We start from the raw sequence: 6,620 nt of genomic DNA, 5'->3' as shown, positions 1-6,620 counted from the left end.
TAATTTGACTGCTGAAAAATGCAAAAATTGTGAAAATAGGCCTAAAATAGAAATTTGGCTGTTACCATGGCAACGGGGATATTTTGCCGAGAGTTATCCCATGTGTGTTAGTTTGAGGTCATGGTCCATCAAATATGAAAGTATAAAGAAAATTTATTTTTTGACATTGGCAACTCTATTCTCAAAAATAACAGATAGTTCCTCTTAAATGTCCTATGTATGTTCTAATTATCGCTTACTGTACTTTTATTTCACTTCAGAATGGATCAACACCCCTGTATGCAGCATCAGAGGAAGGTCACGTAGACGTGTGTAAGATTCTAACCACAGAGGGTAAAGCCGATGTCAACAAGACACGAATGGTACTGTATTATGTGCCCCCTTTGAGTATCTGTATTATTGTTAATGTACTTTCAAATTGAAAATAGTTAAATGGATACAACATGTCGGTTATATATGAGCAAATAAATGAGACAGTTTGAATTTAATGTTGGGGCAACATAATAGCAATTTTGGTTATCAAACTAACACGTCAAACTAGGTAACATCAAAGTATCATTAATCAGCTTATGTTGACCGCCTATCAGATTAGCTACTTTACCAAGGACACCTATATATAAGTCAGTTTGAATACCATGTAGCGTTTTGACATTTTACAGCGATAATACCGATTATGGTTGTAAGTGACTCCAGACCGGAGAAACGCCGGGATTAATTAATTATTTACTAATCACAAAGGATAAAACCGATGTCAACAAGGCAGAACATAATTATACAGTCATGGACAAAAGTTTAGAATATTTTTATTTTTGTATCAAATGCAGTTTTCAATCATATTAGGAACAGGTTTATTGTTCTGGAATAGTGCTCAGATGAATTTAATTGAAAGATACAAATGTCCTTTGATGTTTACATCACACAGTTTGTCAAGTAAGCAAAGAATTACCTGAGGAAGCGTATTACAATGGAAGGCTCATACAATTGCAACACTTTTTGGTGGTCTCTTTGTATCACAAAATGAGATTATTGATACTAGCAAACTTTATTGTTTGAACAAAAACTTAAACTCTCACTATGATATGTTCCGATATGTCCCTTACCAGCTCAAGGTCACGTATGCGATGCGGCATGCCCTTGACCAGGTTTGCCAGGGTTCCTTGTGGAATATCTCGCCAGCAAGCAATGAGGGCGTGTCGAAATTCCTGCAGGGTGATTGGTTGGTTGTCAATGTTACCTAAGCTGCGAGATACTTCTGTCCGTAAGTTCTCTATAAGGTATATGTCCGGGCTCAAAGCCGGCTAGTCCAGGTGTTCTTTATTCTCATTTTCAAGGAATTTCTTCACGCGTCGGGCTCTGTGCGCCGTCGTGTTGTCATCTTGGATCACGATAATGTTCCTTAAGTCTCTTTTTGCAAACGGAAGCATAACTGTATCAAGAACATGCAGGTATTGGTCCTGGTTCATGTGCCCTTTTAGCATATAGAGGTGTGATTTCGACCTACTGTGAATACTCCCCATACTGTGAATCCACCATTCACCTACCTGGACTCTAGGCAGGATACAATCCTCAAGCAGGGCCTGATCAACCTGTTTTTGGAACTTGAATTGGCCATCTTGTCTGTAGAGGAGGAACCGGGCCTCGTCACTGAATATCATATTACGCCAGTAGCCTACTGTCAAATTCCTGGGTCTCTGTGACCAACGCAAGTGCACATACCAATGTCTTGCAGAAGTATGGGCTTTCTTATTGATCATTTTTCGCGGAAACCTACACTAACCAGTCTATGTGTAGTACTTCCAGTCTCACGACGTCTCTTCCAAATTTTAGAAACGGCACCTTGCGTAATTCCGAAAGTGGCACCAATATCCTTCTGTTTGTAGCCGTGATTAAGTAAGTCAATGACACGGGCGTATAAATCTGCGCTCAACTCGCACCCCATGATCAGAAATATCGTATACAAAAGACAGATGCAACAAAGTAAATCTGGTTTCTTCACACGGAAATGCCAAAGCCAATGTAACCTTATGAATTATATCGCTAAAATAACTGCAAAGCCATTGTCCTACATTACGTAATGTGTGATATGGAATGGTACCTAAGACCTTGCCAGACAGCCGTGATCCATTTTGCTTGGCCATGTTGGCTGACGGGTCATTGATGGTAAGACATCTGCACTTAAAAACAGGGCTGTGCAAAAAAATTAAAATATTCCAAACTTTTGTCCATGACTGTATAATGCTTCGCCTTTGAGTACCTATTTGTCGTTAACTCACTTTTACATGTCCTTTGTATGATCTTATATCCATATTGCTTGCTGTACTTTAATTTTGCTTCAGGACGTGCTAAATGGCATAATATTTAATCTGAGCAAATTTTCCTAATTGTGTTAAATCGAAGAATATGTGTGCATGTTTAAGACAGTGCGCTTTCTAATTTTATTGATTGACATGGGCTATTTTAAGGGTCATATATACTACTCACTATATCTTATGAACAATGATTTTGTGAGTATTTAGTTTGAACTCACAAACCCATCAACAGGATGGTAAGTTGGAAAAGTCACTCAGGTAGGAAACACTTATAATATCAAAGTGAACTAAATCATATCTTGATATGTTTTGATATGCCGTTTCTTGTATAAAGGACGGACGCACACCACTTCATGCAGCTGCTAGAAACAAACGGCTAGCTGTGTGCAAGATGCTTATAGAAGAATTCAACGCAGATCCTAGTCAAACCGATGATGTAAGTGGAACGAGAATACTGAGCTTTATATTTTACAACACATATTTAAACATTTTACAGAAGCATCAGGATATAATATGTGACGTGTCATGTCAAAAGCACACACTTTTGGGCAGGTTATCAATTTTGAGGTTTTTACATATCTTAAATAGAGAGATATTTTGCTCCACAGCGCCGTTTTCCCCAATGAAATCGGCCATACCTTGGCGAAGATATTGAGTTCGTAAGTTATGGTATTATAAAATTGGAAATTGAGATATCGGCCTTTAAAAATATTATTTGTAATGTTGAGAATAGGAATTACCTTGAAAATGTCTCAAAAAATACAAGATGCCGGTTATATTCCGGTCAGAAACTATCAGACAATATTTTAAACATTAATGCACATATCAAAGGGGCCGGGGATGGCCGGGTCGTGGGCCGTGGGTTTTGGGTTTAAAAGTTCAAGTCCCGGGTAAACACCTGGCCAGTCCCGGACCCACCGGGGCAAAACTCTCAACCACTCCCCGGCCCCCGGGGCGAATATCCGATGCAAACCGATGCAAACCCCGGGTATTCCACGGCCCAAGTTCCCGGCCCTGAGCATCGGATATAGGCCTGGATCTTAATACGGTTTAAATATCACGGCAATCTTGTCATGTGGACTCAAAATTCGGCAGGTATGTATTCTATGGACTGCCGAACTCTGAACATGCTGGGTGGATTCAAACGCTTCAAATATAGGACTACATGTGTGTTCCATTGCAAATACGTCAGTTACTCACCTTGTTGCGGAACATCTAAAAACGATAACGAAATTAGGCTACATAGATCCTCGTCACTAGTACAGAGCAGCGTAATTCTTTTCTTTCCTTCCTGTATATATATTATTAGGTGTAGGCCTACTTTCTTTACTGTTTGAGTATCAACGCACGGGCTTCAACGTGTACAGTCGATCGCAAATATCACAAAACTATCGTGGATTCTTTTATTATCACGGTCAGTTTTGTTTTTGAGTGTAGGCCTAATAATTTAAAACTTTACTCTCGGTGGGTGGTAAAAAATAACGTAAAAAAATAAAAACCAATACATTTGGCATAAATAAGCGTATAACAGGCTCTCGTTTGCACGTGCATGTCAAGAAGCCAGTGTGGTCTGGTTAAGCATGCTAACTCTAGAGCCCGGCTAAATTTGGAACCAACAGCCAAGATTTTGTTTTTGGAATGGATATATATGAACAGTAAAATTAATGTGGCGACTCAGTGGATTATTAATATACATCCACGGCTTAAGTACGGCCAAGTGATAGGATTCCCAGGCCCATAAATGCGGGCATTCTTACCAGTAAACCACAGCCATATTCACGGCCCATTTTATTGGTTGGAAAACCCCGGGTAAGTTACGACATAATCCCGGCCCTAGCCCGGGTAAAGTCCCGACCGAATTTCCCGGGGTTTTGGCCGACGTCAAGTCTTATATCAGTCCCGGTCAACACCCGGCTCCCCCCCCCCCGGGACACATTTTGAGTCAAATCCCGGGTCACATGATGTCAAGTCCCGGACCATCCCTGGTCCCCAGGGGCTGGGGTTGCATTTGATATGTGCATAATAACATCACAAATTCGCAGCAAACCGAAATTGTGAAAAAATCACCCCCCTGGCAGATTTGGGGGTATTTCTCAATTTACAATCCTGCCCAAAAGTGTCTGCTTATGACATGACACGTCACATATGTGCTTTGTACCCAGAAGTACACGGTTGCACTGATGCGAAGCTAGCTATATAGTTTTGCATATAGAATGATACGATTTTTGACACCACAGAATAATACAAATGAGTAATTTAGTGTCCACACAGTCAAACACTGCCGATGACGTTAGAAATAGCTCTTCACCTATTCTATGCTTTAATTAAGCGACAACGATGAGCGCGACTGCAACCCAATAAATTCACATTTACCTTAAAAATTGGGCGAGTGAATCCCGGGCACCTTTGTTTCATAACCACTAAGCTATAGAACATTTTTTGTTTTGGCTATACCGATATAACCCCTCTTCGGAAGTATTTTTTTTAAAAATATATTCGTACTTGCCAAAGTAGCATTTGGTGCAATTTTTTACACAACTGTATGGTGTTTGTGTTTTGCCCGCCTTTAAGTGCCTAAAATGAAGCTATAGGGCCCTTTACAGCCTTCTCTAATCTTCATCCCTATAAACTTTACATATAAATTTTAAATTGATAAGGTCCATTAAAAAGGCCCACAGAATGCTAACTGAGCAAGTACATATACAATGCGCTAGTTTTCGGGAGGAAGCTATACAATACCAAACTATAGATAAAGAAAATTGTATATCACTTGTATGCATGGTTTTCTCAAAAATAAAATGTTCATCTGAAACACAGGTGCGAAGACCAAAGCGACCCGGAAATTGTATATTGGTGCTTTCCTTTAAAACATGAATCCATCTGCCGTTGCGAAATCTCTTCGTTTAGGCAATAGATGGTCCCTTTTTATGTTTCATCAACTTCTATTAACTTTAGCAAGAAATTGGAATTTCAGTCGGTTTTAATTTTTTTAATTAGTATGAGTGTACCGATTATGGTTGTATGTGACTCCAAACCGGTGAAACGGTATCATAACGCATCATTAGTTGATATAATTAATTACTGATCACAGCGGGTAAAATCGATGGCACAACATATATAATGTTTCACCTTTTGAGTATCTGTTTGTCGTGAGCACACTTTTAAATGTCCTATGTATGTTCTAATTATCGCTTACTGTACATTTATTTCACTTCAGGATGGATCAACACCCCTGTATGCAGCATCAGAGGGAGGTCACGTAGACGTGTGTAGGAGTCTAATCACAGAGGGTAAAGCCGATGTCAACAAGACACAAATGGTACTGCATTATGTGCCCCCCCCCTGAGTAACTGTATTATTGTTAATGTACTTTCAAATTCAATATAGCAAAACTTAAACGTGCGTAAGATTCTAATCATAGAGGGTAAAGTCGATGTCAACAAGGCACAACAGTTGTGTTTCCACTTTGAGTGGAATTAATTGATAATGTGCTTTCAAATTGAAAATAGTTAAATGGATACAACATGGCGGTTATATATGAGCAAATAAATGAGACAGTTTGAATTTAATGTTTTAGGCAACATAATAGCAATTTTGGTTATCAAACTAACACGTCAAACTTATGAATGGCCAAGTGGTCCAAAAAACGTGTAAGACAAACGTGTAAGGTTACACGTGTAAGATTGCATCTTACGCGTGTAAGGTTCCATCTTATACGCGTAAGATTGCATCTTATACGTGTAAGGTTGCATCTTACACGTGTAAGAATGAAGTGGGATCACAGAGTAAGAAATCACAAACAACAAATCATCTTACGCGTAGCAAACTTCGACTTTAGTGATGGAGGATACGCTATATTATTGGCGGCGTATCGAGGATAAGTAGAGCTCGTCACCAACATCGTATACAAGGCATTTTCTACATTTGTATGAGTGCTACAATGTCCTGTATTTTATGCCGAAACTCTGTCAGAAATTGTTCCGATTACTGGACCGTCATGGTCACAACCCAATTTATCTCACTTTCTGGTTACTTTTTCTCAGTTATCTGGAGTTAATATGTACTCAATATCAATTAATTTCAAGAAGTGAAGGTAAAATGATCACGTTTGCAAAATCTACCGTGGTACATATCGATATCGAGGCTGAGATTATTCAACGCTCGTCATATGTACTAGTCAAATTGGAATACCGTCCATCCCTAATAGGCAATTCTTACGTGTAAGAAATGCTATGGCGAGATTTCATTGGTCGAAGATGAATACGCGTAAGATGATTGGCTGTTTGGGGTTTAAATATGGGTTCTTTATTT

The 6,620-nt window shown here is 39.2% G+C and overlaps 1 long non-coding RNA gene across 1 annotated transcript; it reads left to right on the top strand.

Annotated features, from left to right (window-relative positions):
* Positions 1 to 290: 290 nt before the first annotated feature.
* LOC140162104 (uncharacterized) lies at positions 291 to 5,611 on the top strand. The gene is made up of 3 exons (XR_011860191.1): positions 291 to 362; positions 2,644 to 2,745; positions 5,527 to 5,611. It is a non-coding gene; the product is annotated as an uncharacterized lncRNA (long non-coding RNA).
* Positions 5,612 to 6,620: the final 1,009 nt, after the last annotated feature.

Source organism: Amphiura filiformis, chromosome 10 (assembly GCF_039555335.1).
Source record: "Amphiura filiformis chromosome 10, Afil_fr2py, whole genome shotgun sequence".
NCBI lineage: Eukaryota > Metazoa > Echinodermata > Ophiuroidea > Amphilepidida > Amphiuridae > Amphiura > Amphiura filiformis.
The sequence above is the reverse complement of the archived record's forward strand: the minus strand, read 5'-3'. Positions and strand labels throughout refer to the sequence as shown.